Raw genomic sequence first — 19,172 nt, forward strand, 5'->3', positions numbered from 1 at the left:
GTTGACTGAGGCGGATAAGCTCTGTTTCGGCTTTAACTAAATCGTCTAGAAAAATTGGACTTGGTTTTAAAGTCAGTTTATACCTTTTCATGTGCTTTGCGATGAGTGATTTTTGTTCTTCTGGATAACTTTTAGTCTGACTGACTTCTAGTTGGAATGTTTTTCTTTCATTTCTTAAGTTCAGAATTAAGTCTTTAAACTTGAGAAACCAAGCCACTTCTTTCTTCAAGCGATGCCAATCTGAAAGTGATTAGTTTGTTGATGGGCTCGGTTGCTACCTCTATTCTGGTCTTGTTAACTGCACAAGTTTTAACTTCTGGATCATCTTCAAAAAGTGAATAGTTCAGTTGATCTGGTCTTTTTGGCCACTGCCATTCAGGCTTCAATAAGAAACTTGGACCTTGTGACCATGTAATGCTTTTGAGAAAGTTTTCTATGCTTAGCTATCTGGATGCTTACGGTTAAGGGCAGATGTGACATACCTCCACTGTGAAGGTTGCGAATGATCTCTGATCACGGAGATTCTGTTGGCAACAAAAGTCTTGAATCGAGTGCTTTCATTTGAAATGTATTTTAGCACCGTGGTGTTGTCAGTCCAAAATATAGATTCTTCTAAAGGCATTTGAAGCTCACCTTTAAGCATTTTGTCAATTTTAACTGTCAGCTCCAATCTTGGAATCGTGACCTGTTTCAATGGTGCAACTCTTGACTTGCCCATCAGGAATGAACAATGCTTTTTGCCCTCTTCGTTGGTTAAGACAAGGTAAGTGACAGTGCCATATCCATCTTCACTAGCATCTGCAAGATGGTGCATTTATGCTGTCTTTATGGTTCCAAACCCAGTAGGTTTGAAGCATCTGTTCACTTTATAGTCTGTAAGTAACTGCAAATCATCCATCCACTTTTTCCATTTCTGAATGTGTTTGACTTCTGCTTCTTCATCCCACCCAAATTTCTCTTTGCACAAGTCTCTTAGAATAAGCTTTGCTGGCAGTAAGGCGGGTGCTAGAAAACCAAGTGGATCATAAACTGAGCTAACAACAGACAGAACACCACACCTTGTAGCGGGCTTGTTTTGTAACTTAAACTGAAATTTGAAACTGTCCATTTCTGTGCTCCACTGGACACCCAGGGCACGCTCTGTGGGAAGGAGACTGTGGCTCAAGTCTAAGCCCTTTTGCAGTTCTTCTCTCTCTTGTTAAATTAACCCTAGCCTGAATGAACCTGTTAATTTTTTACATTTAAAATTTCTCATTTAAAGATTTATCAATCTTGTTTCTTGTCCTAGAGTGTGTATATAAACTCAGGGAACTCCAGTTTCTGTATTACATCTTGCCTGAAGAAGGGGCCCGAGTTGCCTCGAAAGCTTGCATATTGTAATCTTTTTAGTTAGCCAATAAAAGGTGTCATTTTGCTTGGCTTTTCTCAACTTTCATAATGGCTAACACGGTACAACACCCAAGTACTACAAAAATGTTTTTGTAATAATAGTTTCAGTTTTGATTTTAGTTTTCGTTATCTATAATAACCTTGGACTAGAGAATGTAAATGTGGCTTGATGTCTGTTATGTCTTATCACCTTTATCCATAGATACTGTTTAAAACAAGATCAAATCTGGATACAGTACGTCCACTTACGGTGTTTTCCAAAAGTCTTTTTTCACATTTTTCAGCCTTGTGTTTAATTTTTCCTTCATTAAGCAACACTCAAGACAAGAGAATGACAAAGCAAAATCAGGATTTGAGAAAATGTACACTGATTAAAAATAAAAATGAGTCTGAGAAAGACAGCAGAATTAGGCTTTATTGTGTGATGCATACACGGACTCAAATCAAATGAAAAGAGCGACAGTGATGGGCAAACCCCATTATTATGACAATTCTTATCTCCTAACACATTTGTCTCTGTCATCTGACTCCCAATATTCCATTCCCTGCTATCCTGCCTCCAATTGGTACCACCAATATCTCCCAGTTCACTGGGTGTGGCATCTTTCCCATACATCACATACAGGGCCTAATCCCGACTAGTCCTGGGGATATTTTCCGTACGTCACTTAAATCATCCGAGATCAGATGCTTCATCTTGGACGAGTCAATGCCAGTGAAACTCATCCAGATAAGTCGGTTTTTCAAACGCAGCCGCGTAGTAGATTAGTGTAGCTGGATCTAATCATTCGAGATGAACGAGTGAAAAGCCCATATATATTGAGTCTAGAAAACATAATCAGCAAGTCTTTGATAGGCTGTAACAAAATGACGAAAGAACGGGCACATTTTTTTTTTCACACAGGCAGAGCAAGACCTTTTATTCGAAGGACATGAAGAATTTCAAGATTTAATATGCACAAGGGTAACACTGCAAAAGCAGCCCAAACCAGAAAAGACAGCTGGCAAAAAGTGACCGACAAAATAAACGCTAAGTAGTGTGGATTGTACTTACTGAATGCAGTGTTTCATTTCCTATGTGTCAGATTATTATTTAATATGTCATAATTCCAGATCAAACGTGAGCACAAGGAGAACACAGGTTAAAGTGAAGTACAAGAATATACAGTACTTCAAACTGGTAAATATTGGTATAACTTTTTAAAGAATTGCTGACATAAAGAATCATATATAATATAAAAAACATTAACTCTAAAGCTAATAAGAAGGCAGACAAGCAAAAAACAGGTGGAGGTCCACGAGGTCCAGACCTAACCCCTGCAGAAGAGTTGGCTCTCCAGCAAAATGCCCATGACCCTGTTTCTGAGGGTGTCTCCTCAGAACCAGTGGCAGGATGGTCATTGCATATATTCGTCATCGATGTGTGCCATAGGTATGTTCCATATAGCACTTTTTTTTTTGTTGGGTCAGTTGCAGGGAATGTCATATCCCTAGAACCTGTGTCTGACCAACGAGATATTGACAAAGGTCAAATATTTGATGAAGACACTGTGTCTGATTGTTCATCAGGAGAAGAGGTACATTTTGCAAATAATGTTTGATCAAACTTCACTCTGATCAGTCCCATGTGCCCCAATCACATTTGGAAATCCTAGGTAATGAGAATGTTAGGCTGGTTGTGAGATTCTTCATGGAACTGTGGGTGTTTTTGCTTGTGTGTTGCCTACCTGCAATGGCATGAAATGCCTCTTTTATTGTCTGCACACGCAGGTGTTCAGGAAACACTATGAAAACCCGAAGGAAATATTTCAGAGCCAAACAGACTTTACGAATTGCCTGGCAAACTGCACTTTTAGATAGATTTTCCACATCGCCTACAGTATATAAAAAAGTGCCGCTTGCAAAAAACCTCAAAGCAATGCCTACTGTCTGTGTGGTTGTGAGAGCCCGACTTCACTAAGTTTGACTTCGAATATAAAGTCCTAATAAATCTTTGAGGTACAATATTCGTGCCAAATTGTCAACAATTACATCCGGCTAAACGAGTAATCCATATAGAAAAAATACCCCTAATGGACACCACCAGTGGACAGCAATATTTAGGTGTCACCAGAGATGTCCAAGACTGGGCTCTGTCTTGGCCTTTCAAGAACATGCACAGCACTCTTGGGTTGTCTTTGCTTTGTGTCATTGTCGTGTCAGAAGATAAATGTTTGATGGTGTCGCCGCCCTGCTTCACTGTTGGATTGGTATTGTGCAGGTGATAAGTAGTGCCTGGTTTCCTGCAGATGTCATGGTTAGATGTGATGATAAACAGTTCGATGTTGATTTCATCAGACCAGAGAATTTTATTTTTTCACAGTCTGAGAATTTATTAGGTGGCTTTTAGCAAAGTCTAAATCGTGAGGATCGGAAAACTTAGTTTGGTGATGACAGGGAATTAATTTTAAACTAAACCGGTATTCTGTGACAATAAAAAGTGTCACTTAATAAAGACAGTGGTCAATGTAGACAGTCAAGTAGAACTCTGACCTGTCATTTATTGTAATTCCAGAATTTTAATTCCCACAAATTCCATCTTCTTAAGTACAACACAATTTATTTTTGTATGACCCAAAAAACACACAAGAAGTGCTGCAATGGGCTTTAACAAACCCTGGATCTTGCCAGCCACCCAGCCTTGACTAAGAAGACAAGGAGAAAACTCCCAAAAAAAAAAAACCCTTGTGGGGAAAAAAAAAGAAGAAACCTTAGAACTTTTCAAAGAGAGAAGGGGGTCAATAAAATACACAGAACACAAGTAATCCTCAATTCAGTATAAAAATAAAAACATTACAAGTACGGAGCACAATTTAACAGTAGATGGTATCACATAATATGAACTCTTTAGAATAGATGGCACAGATTTGAGTTTCATTATCGCAGCCCCCGATTGGTTCTTGTTAATTGTCTGTGCCCCCTGTTCTGTTACACACTCAGATATCCCAACTCGTTTTCTTTTGTCTCTTTTCATACTTCTATCCTCTCACACTGAATATCAACATAGCACACAGAGCTCTCCGTCTAACTGAAAGGAACAAGGTGACATGTTGGTGGACATACCTGACAATTTCTCAAGTTCAAGAGCCACTGGCTAAGAATCGCTTTTACTGGGAAGTGGAGTGCGTTGGAAAGCACATGATGATAGGGGTTGCATATAAAGGACTGGATAGGAGTAGACCCTTCCTGAAGTTGGCCCGTGGAAACAATTCCTCCTAGTGTTTGCAGTGCCGTGATTACAAATACTCTGTGTATGACGATGGCGTGGTAGCTGAAATCCCCACCCCCTACAGCCCCAGAGTAGTTGTGCATCTGAACCGCAATGCCGACACTCTGTCATTTTATAGCATGTTAAGGGCAATGAATCTCCTATACAGATTCAACACCAAATTCACTGAGCCACTCTATGCAGCATTTGCGTTTTTGAGTACAGATAATCCAACTGTATTTAACACCAGTGTATCACTCTGATCTAATGCATGGTGACCATTGACCTGTACCTTGCACCAGTCACTTGCTATCCTCACAAGTGCAGGTCCTGTGTGCTTGTGTGTGTGTGCGTAGTTTGGGTTTGTAACATATTTCACACAATGGAAAGCTTTGCAGTAAAGGTGGAGAAAACCATACAATGCACTATAAAAGAAATCAAAGAAAAAACAAAAAAAAAAAAACACCTGAAACAAATCACTTTAAATATTATAAGTTTAAAATGAAGGCCTTGTTGAACAAGATGAAAGCCTTTAAGGATTGTGATAGGGACGGCATGAGGAGCCTGCAGTGGGAGATGACACACTCACAGATGTCCTCACTTGTTTTGTCTCCTTTCAGCTTACACTGGATGAAAACACTCTGCGCAGAACCCTCAGACTATCTGAAGGAGGCAAGAAGGTGACATATAAATATGGACAAACATATCTATCATCCAGACAGATTTACTGAGTTTCGACAAGTTATGTGCAGAAAGCCTCTCAAAAATAATCTCCTTTATTGGGAAGTGGAGTGCACTGGAAATGGCTTCATGATAGGATCCACAAATAAAGAACTGGCCAGGAACGACTTTGTGAAGATGTCCCTTGGAAAAAACAACCACTCCTGGGGTTTGCAGTGCCGTGATGGCAAATATACAATATCATGATGACCGCCTCCTACAGCCCCAGAGTGGGAGTGTATCTGGACTGCAGTGGAGGGGTGTTGTCATTTTATAGTATCGCGAGGACAATGACTCTCCTTCATAGATTCAGCAACACATTTACAAAACCGCTATATGCAGCATTTGGATTTTTGAGGGCGAGTAAGATAGATGATGTACAGTATCTCACCGCAGTATTACAATCTGCAATCTATCAGATGACCATTGACCAGCACCTGGAGTTTGGGTTTGTGCCAAATTTCTGCTAATAAAGTAAAAAACAAAAATAAATCACTTTAAATATGACTAAACAAAGTATAAATTGAATTAAGAGTGTAAAAGGCTAACACAATCAAAGGTGTCCTAAAGGCCTTGTTGAACAAGTAGAAGGCCTTTAACCCTTTGCGGTCGTTAGGCCAGAAAACTGGCCTTAGTAAAAAGTGAGCTATAGGTCGTCAGGCCACCGCTGGTGGCCCTGCAAGTTTCTGACCGATTTGCACAGTCGCCTGGTCGAGAAAAGTGGCCTGTTATTCCTACGTGCTTGAAAAAAATAACTGCTGTAATTATTGGCGTTTTTTCAATAATTAATTACGACTAATGTAGCGTGACGTTGAAAATTATACGACTGCAAAGGGTTAAAGATGGTGGTCTGGACGGCCTGAGGAGCGCGCAGAGGGAGCTGAAGCTGACAATTAAGGAGGACAAAAAGCAGTACAAGAGGAAGATAGAGAGCAGTCTTCAGAGGGGAAAGGTTAAACAGGTATGGAATTGGATGAGGGTGGTGACCAGGTACAAATTGCCCTCTCGTCAGCACATACAGTGAGGAACATTAGTATTTGAACACCCTGCGATTTTGCAAGTTGTCCCACTTAGAAATCATGGAGGGGTCTGAAATTCACATTGTAGGCGCATTCCCACTGTGAGAGACAATGTAAAAAAAAAAAAATTCAGGAAATCCCATTGTATGATTTGTACAGAATTTATTTGTATTGCACTGCTGCCCATAAGTATTTGAACACCTGGCAATCAGCAAGAATTCTGGCTCTCAAAGACCTGTTACTCTGCCTTTAAGAAGTCCACCTCTACTCCACTTAGTAATCTTAATTAGTAGCACCTGTCTGAGCTCTTTAAAGACACCTGTCCACCTCACAGTCAGTCAGACTCCAACTACTACCATGGGCAAGACCACAGAGCTTGCAAAAGACACCAGAGACAAAATTGTGGACCTCCACAAGGCTGGAAAGGGCGATGGGGCAATTGCCAAGCAGCTTGGTGAAAACTGATCAACTGTTGGAGCAATTGTCAGAAAATGGAAGAGGCTAAAGACGACTGTCAATCTCCCTCGGACTGGGGCTCCATGCAAGATCTCACCTCGTGGAGTATCACAGATGATAAGAAAGGTGAAGAATCAGCCCAGAACTACACGGGAGGAGCTAGTCAATGTCATGAAGAGAACTGGGACCACAGTTTCAAAGGTCACCATCGGTAGAACACTATGCCGTCATGGTTTCAAATCACACATTGCACGCAAGGTTCCCCTGCTCAAGTCATCACATGTCCAGGCCCGTCTGAAGTTTGCCAATGACCATCTGGATGATCCAGAGGAGGCATGGGAGAAAGTCATGTGGTCAGATGAGACCAAAATAGAACTTTTTGGTGTAACTTCACTCGCCGTGTTTGGAGGAAAAAGGAGGAGTTGCATCCCAAGAACACCATCCCTACTGTGAAGCATAGGGGTGGAAACATCATTCTTTGGGGGTGCTTTTCTGCGAAGGGGACAGGACAACTGCACTTTATCAAGGAGAGGATGAATGAGGCCATGTATTGCGAGATTTTAAGCAACAACCTCCTTCCCTCAGTCAGAGCACTGAAGATGGGTCATGGCTGAGTCTTCCAACATGAAAATGACCCGAAGCACACAGCCAGGATAACCAAGGAGTGGCTCTGTAAGAAGCATATCAAGGTTCTGGAGTGGCCTAGCCAGTCTCCAGCCCTAAATCTAATCGAAAATCTTTGGAGGGAGCTGAAACTCCGTGTTGCTCAGCAGCAGCCCCGGAACCTGACAGATCTACAGGAGATCTGTGTGGAGGAGTGGGCCAAAATCCCTGTTGCAGTGTGTGCAAACCTGGTCAAGAACTACAGGAAACGTTTGACCTCTGTAACAAAGGATTCTGTACCAAATATTAACACTGATTTTCTCAGGAGCTCAAATACTTATGTGCAACAGTGCAATACAAATAAATTCTGTACAAATCATACACTGTGATTTCCTGAAATTTTTTTTTTTTTTTTTTTTACATTCTGTCTCACAGTGGGAATGCGCCTACAATGTGAATTTCAGACCCCTCCATGATTTCTAAGTGGGAGAACTTGCAAAATCGCAGGGTGTTCAAATACTTATGTTCCTCATTGTAAATAACTTGGAGGAGGGTAAAAGATTTGAACAGCTTTAGTTGGTTTGATGGTAGGACACTTAATACATCTCCCTGGAAAGCTTTATATATATATATATATATATATATATATATATATATATATATATATATATATATATATATATATATATATAAAGCCTCTGTGTCCTTTACAATTATCAGATAACTACCATCACCCGATGTCTCACATCTCCACCCCAAATTCACAGTTTACTTTTACAAAGGATGAGGTGAGAACAGAATTATGCAGACTACATGAAGAGAAGGATGGGCCCTGATGGAGTCAGTGCAAGAATATTAAAGGCCTGTGCGCTGATGAGCTGTTTGTGATCTTGAAGCACATATACAATACTCTGTATAGACAGAGACTACAGAAGTTACCGGTGCAAAAGATGAATAATCCTAAAGAACTGAATGTTTATAGAGAGGATGGTTCTTAGTCACTTTAAAATACAGGTGGGTACAGGGTTGGACCCTCAACAGTTTGCATGTGAGTGGAAGATGGTGTAGTTTATCTGCTGCATGGAGCCCTAGTCTTGCCTGGAGAGGGCCTGGGAGTCTGCGAGAGTCAAGTCGTGTCATTTTTTTGGTGCCTTTCATACGATCCTGCTGCTCTTACTGAGGGAAAAGTTGTGTGTGGCGCAAGTTGACATTGCCCTGATTTCCTGGATTTTAGACTGACTGACAGTTGTCCGTATGTGAGATTAGAGAACTGTGTGTCTGAGAGAGAGAGAGATGAGCAGTACTCTTAATAGCTCTGGAATAATGTTGTTAGAAAATTGTGCTTATATATTATGCTAAATACGAGTCGCAACTTTATTTTAGTGTTTATTTTAGAGTGATTTAGATAATGACTCCAACTATGTGACCAAGACTATAACAATGTTTTAGAGCTCATATGACATTCTGTAATCAAAATGTTCTACACAACAGAAATTGCCAGCATGTTCAGATAAGCTCATTTGTATTTTACATATTAATAAGGTATAGTTTACATGAGCGTGGAATGTTTGGAAGTAGATAAACGTCTAGGGTATATACAAAGGGAAAATAAGTGGATATGTGAAAGAATGGCATTGTTTATCAGAATACAGATGTTTAAGTTTCAATGCAGTACACTGAAGAGAAAAAAAAAACTTGGTAGCTGTGGTAGCCAGAATAATTCTGTAAAAAATATGGTGAAGAACCACCTGTAAATTTTACATTTTAAATCATATATATATATATATATAAAAAAAAACGTTTACACTGGTAAATGCACCAGTCCTTTTCTGCTGAATTAGTATAACCATGCTGCTATTAAACAGATTAAGGTAAAATTTACATGCAGTTTATTTTACATTGAACCCCATTTAATTTTATTTTGATCATGCTAGTTCAGCAGAAAAGAACCGTTGGATTTACCAGTTTAAACTCTTGTTTAAAACAAACAAAAAAAAAAAGTTTTAAAGTGAATTTCCCCGTGGGATTAATAAAGTATATCTATCTAAAGTGTAAAATTTACAGGTTGTTCTGTAAAGTTGTTCACATTTTCAATGTATTTTTACATAATTATTCTGGGAACCACAGCTGCCACTTTTTTTTTTTTTTTAAACAATGTTTTTACGAAAACAGTGTACCAAACAAAACTGAATATTAATCTCAAAGCAGTGGAAAAAAAACCGACATTTGTTTAACATACATATTCCTATTGCAAACGTTAAACATAATGGTTATCTTATTGGAACTGAAAGATGCAGAGAGAGTGAAATAACGAAAAATAGAGAATGAGGGCAACAATGGAGGGAAGGACTTTCCTCATAAAAATGTCTAAAGGACAATGAAGGGGTTATTTTCTATGAATAAAATTTAAGAATTTCTAACACCCTTTAAGGATTACTGCATTTCCTTACTGGAATAAATAGAACACATGTACAAATATTTTCATACAAGCTCTTCAAATTGAGGTACAGGCATGGAAATGAGGAAATACAAGACCAATAAAACTCAGTAATATTGCTTACAAACTTTGTAACCATTTCGTCTGAAACTTTTCCTTGCTTCTTGAACTTGGACAGCTAAGCAGATAATTAAACTAAAACAAAAATGCAAACTATGAGTGAGGCACATCAATAAATGCCATAAATATTCCTGTCCATAGTCAGACCACGCCACTCAAGATTCAAAAGTTCTTGAATCAAGGTAAGGACTCTGGGGTTAATATTGGGACAGGGTGTGTTTGTTTTCTGCACTTCAGTGACCTTCTCTGGGTTGATGGAGAAAAAGAACCTGGGAAATACACACAAATGACCATATTAATAATGAACTCACTTTACTAACAAGAAAAAAAAAAAAAAAACACATTTCTAGCTAATATTTTAAAGCCTCTTATAACACTAAGAAGGTACAAAGACAAGTTAACCTCGAAGATAAATGCAGCAGCTACTTTAGATTTGTTTCAGTTCAATGAAGTGAAAAAATTGGGTAAAGCCAATTCAAAAAGACACACCTCTGCAGAAACGCCAGGGTTGATGCCAGCTCCAATGGGTAACAAATGTTGAAGCAATAATCGCTCCCAGACATCATGCACAGGGCAGAAACGAAGGCTGTTGTTTATAATGTTTCAATCAATACTCAGCATAAACCGTCTTGAAAAATAGCAGGATCATCATAATAGAAGAGAAAAAAAATCCAAACAAAATTAAAACAAGTCTTGTATTCCTAAAACATTTCACAAAGCAATTGGAGTATATGTTTTTATTTTTTCAAGGTCATTTAAATTGCTTACTAACAGTACAAAAAATCAGTATGTGCAGATTTAGTTAGGGCCACTTTGACTAACAAGTGCTTACAGTAACAAAAAAAACATTGTGCAACATGAATGTGTGCCCAAATAGGAGAAAGGAAGCAAAAATAGAGAAATACAAAACAGAATTGTATGTCTGTAGTACTAAGGTGTTGTACTGTGTTATCCCATTAGGAATGGAGTGAGAAGTCAAGCAAAATTACACCTTTTATTGGCGAACTAAAAAGATTACATCTTGCCTAAAAAATTATCAGGAACACTTCATTTCTGATTGATCTTTTATGCAGGCTACTATGGGTACTGGTTGCATCCTGTACTGCAATACTTGACTTACAGTTCAGCTTCCAAGCAACAAGGACTTTCCTGGCTTGAACTGGCCTCAAGGCTGACAGCAAATTGGCTTCCTCAATAAACCGAAAATCATCATATGTCTCCACCCATAGGGATTGCAAGGTCTCTTCTAGAATATCTTTTGTGACCTCTGGAAGGTGAAGCAAGAGATCAGCGATAGCGGTGCGTAGAAATGTTTTCTCCAAGTCAGTCATGTCTGGAATCGAGGAAGAATGACACCAGTTTTCAAGATCACAAATAAAAGATGGGGGTAATTAGACATTTATTCAAGTAACAATGGACAACGGATACAAATCTACCAAGTCACTCATATTATAACATTGCAACCTTGTGCTTGGTTTTGTCACCGAGTACAGGCAGTATTCAGAATGACAGTCAGCATTATATACATCCATCACAAAAACACCTGCATCATTTTGAATTAAAATAATGAGAAGTTTCCCAAACTCTACTGACTCATTTTTTTGACAAAATGAAATTGCCTTTTTTATACAATGTAGCTTTATACAGTATCTCTGTGGAAACATAACATTTTCTGAAAAGCCAAAGTCACTCACTGCATGTTTAATTGTGTCACTGTAAAGGTTGGGGTCAAAAGTACAATTGTTTTTGACTTGCAGCAGCTCACTGCAACCTGGCCCGGCTGAAAGATATGCCTGAAACATCTGATGCCTTTCAGATAGATAGGCAGATGTTTTTGAAGTTTTTCAAATGTCTGGCACATCTCGAAGTAGCCGAGTTTACTTTTTAAAATGCATCGTCCATAATCTGTTCTAGGGGCCAAATTTCAAAATTAGTGCCGGATAGTGCCACAAGAAATGGTGTTTTGGTTTTAGGGGACTCTCAGGAAATAATTTCTTGAGTCCAGATATTCTTACATTATAATGTCAAGATAGGCTACCTGTGACAAACTCTTTTGTGCACAAATCATATCAACAATATCTTTAAGCTGTAAAGTTAAGTACCACACATCATCTTCTGGACTTTGCACTTTGTCACCAATTAATACTGGCAGTAACCTTAAGAAATTCCAATTCTGAATGGTTTGACCAGCACATGGCTTTGTGAGAGCATCAGATCCTTTGTACCTGTACTGCTTGATGCACCAGTTCAAAAGCGAATATGTAAACCATTTCCTTAAGGAAATGCTTCAAGTACAGTGCAACAACATAGGATAAGACACCCTCAAATGCAACATGGCCTAAACAAGGTGATAGACCAGACTGGCAAACATGAAGGTTTCAGAGCATTGAAAACAGAATTGATCTTTATGCCTTAGATATCTTGACTGTCTTCAGCTTGTAGATTACCGACAGCAGAATCATAACTTTCAGGGGTGCGCTGTGGGCCACATACATTTGGATCATCACTATGAAACTCACTTCACATGATTTCACAGTACCTGCTAAAGTACTGAGAATGACTAAAGTTTTCAGCAAACCCACCAATGCTTTGTGAACCCAAATTGTTCCCTGCAATACAATACTGGTCCCCTTTCACCTGCACCTATAGATTCCATTTCCCTCCAAATCTTTTAAATCCAGTAGCATCTCTGAGAAAACCCTGGCACTTCTAAACTGTTTGAGGTCATTCTCACTACACAGTAAGACAATGGACATGTGATCAGTATTGAACCACACATGAGCAGGTAAATTTGCCACAGAAAGGCAGACTGCAACAACTTGGGTGTTCTTTCCTAGCAGAGCCAAGGGGATTAACAATTTCAAAAGCATCCTGGTATAGAATTAGCTTCAGGCATCCTGGACTTGCAATGAAGAACTGGTTGGACCTAAAATTTTGTCCTTCATTTACTTCACCAAAATAATCTGAGTCTGTTTCACAATACTGTTGTGACACTGAATTCTTCCAGAATTCCGATTCTAACAAGCTACTTAAGGTTTGCATCACAAGTATGTAGTAAGCATAACTGTGTTCTATTGTCATCATTTCCTAATGTTACTTTTTTAGGCTCTATGTATTTTTTAAACTCCTGAGCTCTTGAATATTTGTCGTTCTTAATGGTTCCTGGTGACAGACAGAGAACAGATCTGAATCCCTCATACAAAACACAGATTTTAACAATGGCATCATCAGTTAGACATATGCCTTTTTTTTTAAAAAAAGTGAATGTAGTTTACTTGAAGTGCAATTATGTCCCAACTCATGCACATTTTACAGCTCTTCGACAATTGCCAGTGTTGGAAGAAGGAGCTGCCCTTGCAATTTTAGGTAGAATAAGCTTACATTCCTAAGAAAGCTATCACTGAAATTCTGAGGCAATCCAATGCTTTCATTTGAGCTCAGGGAAGCATCTTCACATGCATTTGAGAGCAGAATGCTGAGAGACCTTACCCCTGGACATGTTACTTATGCTATTCACTGAACAAGCCCCTTGTTTCCTGGACATGTGAGCAGTAAATGACTTGACAGTAAACATTTTTACATCCAGTTACTTGGACACTCCACTATATGCTATTTTAAGTGGGATACGCGTTCTTAAACAGTTTGAAACTCTCGCTCACATAGCGAAATGGCACACTGAAAATCTGTAACAGCTCTAGCAGTAACAGAGCGTGCAGGTGTAGCGGCTTTAAAATGGTTGCTGATTATTTGAAAGATGACAGACACACCAATATCTGGATTCTGCAACAACGTCATCCAACTACTGTACTGTATAAGACAAGCATTAAGGGGCTCAGTCAGCACACGCTGCGACAGGCGCCTCAGTCTACTGCAACAGCGTCATCCAGCGTTTATTATATTAACTTTTTCAAAACCATACAAATTTAACAAATGCATATGAACAATAACAATGAAGAACAAAGTATAATTAACGTTGTAACATACCTATAAAACAAACAGTAAGGGGCACAGTCAGCACACGTAGCGACAGGCGCTCTCAGTCTCCAGTAGCAAGCCAAACAATATGCTAATGAGGCTGGACCTCCGTCAAATTAAACACTTAAAATCCATTTCTGCCAACCAAAAGTCACGACAGAACCTCAAGGTACATCAATAACCACATGACGTAATGTTTCTATGCAGTTTGAGACAGAATACACTATTTCAAAACTTTCCGGCTTACACGAGCGACGGAGAGTATTCAGAAGCGTCTTACCTGCAACAGCGTCATCCAGCTGTTTCCAGGTGTCTGTTATGCTACATGTGCATTCTATGGGTGTTTCAGTAATTAAAGCCCCCTCCCCCACAACAGGCAAACAGGAACTATTATAAAAAAGATACACTCATTGCATTCGTATTAAAACAATTCACAATATACAAAACAAAAAACATTTTAGTATTAAAAAAAAGTTTTGAGAATGATCACTAAAATAAAAAACTCAGCCACACAGGCACATTGTGACCCGATAGAAATGAGCTTTAAAAGCTGCGCAAGTACAAAATGTCCGCAGGCAGTCCGGACAAACACATTTGAAGAGCAATGGGGTTCGTGCCTATGAACTCTACAATGCAGAACGTAACTCCACAACGAATGTAATGTTTTGCAGCAAAAACGGCAGGTACTCATTTTTAGAAAAATAAAAACGTCATAAAAAAAAAAAAAATTCGCGGATGACGCCGCCAAAAGCACCGCTCCACAACAGCAGGCCGTGAACTTCGCCAAGATGGCGTCTCCCGCAATAATTTAGTCCAAAGATAAAACAAAACACATTCTGCTGCTCTAGCAGTAACAATAGTGTTGCGGGCACATTGTGACCCGATAGAAATAAGCTTTAAAAGCTGCGCAAGTACAAAATGTCCGCTTTCAGTCAGCACAAATACATTTGAAAGAGCAATGGGGTTCGTGCCTATGAACTCTACAATGCAGAACGTAACTCAACGAATCTAATGTTTTGCAGAAAAAACGGCAGTTAATCTTTTTTTTTTTTTAAAAAGACGTTTTTATTAGTTTTCTAACTTTTTGATTTCCGCGGATGACGCCGCCAAAACCACCGCTCCACAATAGCATGACGAACTAAAAACGTAACTGAAAACAAACAAACCGAAAGAGTTCATCATTAAGCTTGAAACCCACAATACTAATTAATACCCGGTTAGTTGGCATTATAATTTTGACTGTAAAATATACCCTCGGCCACAAACAGAAGCAGAATCTTTCTGACAACAAACAGACATGCATTTCAAGTTTTAAGAAAGTGACTTGTTAGCTTACCAGTACAACTCGGCGTGACTTTTCAGACGCTAGTAAAGCGGGCGCGCACTCAGCTGCGGGCCGTGAACTTCGCCAAAATGGCGGCTCCCGCATTTAGTCCAATGAGGGAACAGAAACACATTCTGCTGCTATAACAGTAACAAGAGTGTTGCGGGCACATTGTGACCCGATAGAAATGAGCTTTAAAATCTGCGCAAGTACAAAATGTCTGCTTGCAGTCAGCACAAACGCATTTGAAAGAGCAATGGGGTTCGTGCCTGTGAACTCTACAATGTAGAACGTAACTCAAGGAATCTGTTTTGCAGCAAAAACGGCAGTTAATTTTTAGAAAACGTCTTTATTTACTTTTTAATTTTTGCGGATGACGCCGCCAAAACCACCGCTCCACAACAGCAGTACGAACTAAAAAAGTAACTGAAAACAAACAAAAAGTTCATTAAGCTTGAAACCCACACTACTAATACATACCCGGTTAGTCGGCATTATGATTGACTGTAAAATATACCCTCGGCCACAAACAGAAACAGAATCTTTCCGACAACTAAGTGTTACGCATTTCAAGTTTGTAGAAAGTGACTTGTTAGCTTACCAGTGCAACTCGGCGTGACTTTCCTGACGCTAGTAACGCGGGCGCGCACCCAGCCGCAGGCCGTGAACTTCGCCAAGATGGCTTCTCCCGCAATAATTTAGTCCAATGAGAAAACAAACACATTCTGCTGCTCTAGCAGTAACGAAAGTGTTGCGGGCACATTGTGACCCGATAGAATTGCGCTTTAAAAGCTGCGCAAGTACAAAATGTCCGCTTGCAGTCAGCACAAACGCATTTGAAAGAGCAATGGGGTTCGTGCCTATGAACTCTACAATGCAGAACGTAACTCAACGATCCTAATGTTTTGAGGCAAAAAAAACGACAAGTAATCATTTTTAGAAAAAAATTAACACGTATTTTTTTTTTATTACTTTGTACTCTTCACGGATGACGCTGCCAAAACCACCGCTCTACAACAGCCGGGCGAACTAAAAACAAACCGAAAGAATTCATGATTAAGCATGAAACCCACCAGACTAATTAACACCCGGTTAGTCGGCGTTATGATGACTGTAAAATATACCTCTGGTCAGAAAACAGAATATTTGACAACAAACAGCCATGCATTGCAAGTTTTAAGAAAGTGACTTGTTAGCTTACCAGTGCAACTCGGCGTGACTTTCCAGACTCTAGTAAAGAGGGCGCGCACTCAGCCGCAGGCCGTGAACTTCACCAAGATGGCGGCTCCCGCAATAATTTAGTCCAATGAGAAAACTAAACACATTCTGCTGCTCTAGCAGTAACAATAGTGTTGCGGGCACATTGTGACCCGATAGAAATACGCTTTAAAAGCTGCGCAAGTACAAAATGTCCGCTTGCAGTCAGCACAAATACATTTGAAAGAGCAATGGGGTTCGTGCCTATGAACTCTACAATGCAGAACGTAACTCAACGAATCTAATGTTTTGCAGCAAAAACGGCACTTTAAAAAAAAAAAGACGTTTTTATTAGTTTTCTAACTTTTTAATTTCCGCGGATGACGCCGCCAAAACCACCGCTCCACAATAGCATGACGAACTAAAAACGTAACTGAAAACAAACAAACCGAAAGAGTTAATCATTAAGCTTGAAACCCACACTACTGATTAATACCCGGTTAGTTGGCATTATAATTTTGACTGTAAAATATATCCTCGGCCACAAACAGAAGCAGAATCTTTCTGACAACAAACAGCCATGCATTTCAAGTTTTAAGAAAGTGACTTGTTAGCTTACCAGTACAACTCGGCGTGACTTTTCAGACGCTAGTAAAGCGGGCGCGCACTCAGCTGCGGGCCGTGAACTTCGCCAAAATGGCGGCTCCCGCATTAATTTAGTCCAATGAGGGAACAGAAACACATTCTGCTGCTATAACTGTAACAAGAGTGTTGCGGGCACATTGTGACCCGATAGAAATGAGCTTTAAAATCTGCGCAAGTACAAAATGTCCGCTTGCAGTCAGCACAAACACATTTGAAAGAGCAATGGGGTTCGTGCCTATGAACTCTACAATGCACTACGTGACTCCTTAACGAATTTAATGTTATGAGGCAAAAACGGCAGGTTATAATTTTTAGTAAACTAATCAAAACGTCTTTTTTATTTTTACTCTTCATGGATGACGCTGCCAAAACCACCGCACCACACCAGCCGGACGAACTAAAAAGAAACAAACCGAAAGAGTTCATCATTAAGCATGAAACCCACCAGACTAATTAACATCCAGCCAGTCGGCGTTATAATTTTGACTGTAAAATATACCCACTGTCACAAACAGCCATGCATTTCAAGTTTAAAGAAAGTGACTTGTTAGCTTACCAGTTCAACTCGGCGTGACTTTCCAGACTCTAGTAAAGAGGGCGCGCACTCTGCCGCAGGCCGCGAACTTCACCAAGATGGCGGCTCCCGCAATAATTCCGACCAATTGAAGGTGCGAAGCAAAACTTGTGGCTACAACAGGAACTTACGCGTGTCTAGTCCTTGGCGTTTCATATTTAATCCACTCCGTTGTTTTATAAAAACAATGTTTATTTTCCATGTTATATATTTCTACAGTCAAAATTAAATTCAAGACGGACACGGTAAGAAAACCATGTGTTTCCAAAGCCCTATTAATCCACGCACAAATTTACAATAACTTCCTAGTTCCCACAACTCCTGCTACCCAGCACCCCTTCTTAAGGTAACAATACCCCATTAAATCTATTCTTAATATATAAACTAATCTTGAACTACAAATATACAGTACATCCATCCATTATCCAACCCGCTATATCCTAACATAGGGTTCTGCTGGAGCCAATCCCAGGGCGCAAGGCAGGAACAAATCCCAGGCAGGGCACCAGCCCACCGCAGGGCACACACTATGAACAATTTTGGATAACCAATGCACCTAACCTGCATGTCTTTGGACTGTGGGAGGAAACCCACACAGACACAGGGAGAACATGCAAACTCCATGCAGTGAGGACCCAGGAAGCGAACCCAGGTCTCCTTACTGTGAGGCAGCAACGCTACCACTGCGCCACCGTCAAGTACAAATATGTTTAACATATTTTCAAATTAACTGAACATAAAAATGTTAATACAGAACTTAGTTCATACACCATTAGACCAAAACCAGAAGCCAAAGTGAGTGATGTAGTGACAGTGGTAGATTTAATAATTAGAAGAACTGACACACAGGTCTACTCAAATGATAAGAGGTTTTGTGTGGTGTGTTGTCCTCCTTGGTCACGTGGCGAGGCTCCTGTCTAGGAATGTACCTGATTCCATTGTTATTGTTCATGTGACAAAGGTAAGGGTAGGCTGGCAGTAAGAGTGACAACCTAAAATTAGGGGTAGAACAGACACGGTGGTCTCATCAGACATACTATCTGTGTCACACGACAGTCCAGGTAAGACTGTGGAGATCAGACAGATTAATGCATGGCTCAGATTTGTGTACTCAAAAAAAAAGAATAAGCAAGAATTAAAACTGGAATCTACAAGAAGATAATGGCAAATAAAAAGTGATAAATCAAACCTATTAAAGAAATACTAGAAAAAAATTAACAGTATTAGGGCCAAAACTAAAGTATCACAAGTAAACATAAAATAGAAATTTGTTGACTAAAAGACCTAATACCAAAAAAAAAAATTAATAATATGTTTAATAATTTAAAAAAAAAACTAGAACAGGAGATAAACAGAAAGGGATGAGTAATATATTGTAATGGACGACAGGTATGGGCCAGCATCCTGACTGGGAAAGGGCAGGATTCATTACCCGGTCGGAAGGCCAATATACAGTTATCCCTAAT

At 39.6% G+C, this 19,172-nt stretch overlaps 1 long non-coding RNA gene across 7 annotated transcripts in view; it reads right to left on the reverse strand.

Annotated features, from left to right (window-relative positions):
- The window catches only part of LOC127527387 (uncharacterized), a 56,304-nt gene extending 38,331 nt beyond the window's left edge, over positions 1-17,973 (reverse strand). For 2 of the 7 annotated variants that reach the window (XR_007934696.1, XR_007934694.1), the window contains exons 1-3: positions 16,492-16,864; positions 11,112-11,324; positions 10,481-10,619 (exon numbers count right to left, since the gene is read on the reverse strand). This is a non-coding gene — a long non-coding RNA (uncharacterized LOC127527387). Of the gene's footprint in view, positions 1-8,135; positions 10,261-10,480; positions 10,620-11,111; positions 11,325-15,302; positions 15,371-15,891; positions 15,960-16,491; positions 16,865-17,106; positions 17,369-17,688 lie in introns of those variants that run through there. The other 5 variants (XR_007934692.1, XR_007934693.1, XR_007934691.1 and 2 more) reach the window with 5 other exon arrangements.
- Positions 17,974-19,172: the final 1,199 nt, after the last annotated feature.

This window comes from Erpetoichthys calabaricus, chromosome 4, assembly GCF_900747795.2.
Source record: "Erpetoichthys calabaricus chromosome 4, fErpCal1.3, whole genome shotgun sequence".
NCBI lineage: Eukaryota > Metazoa > Chordata > Cladistia > Polypteriformes > Polypteridae > Erpetoichthys > Erpetoichthys calabaricus.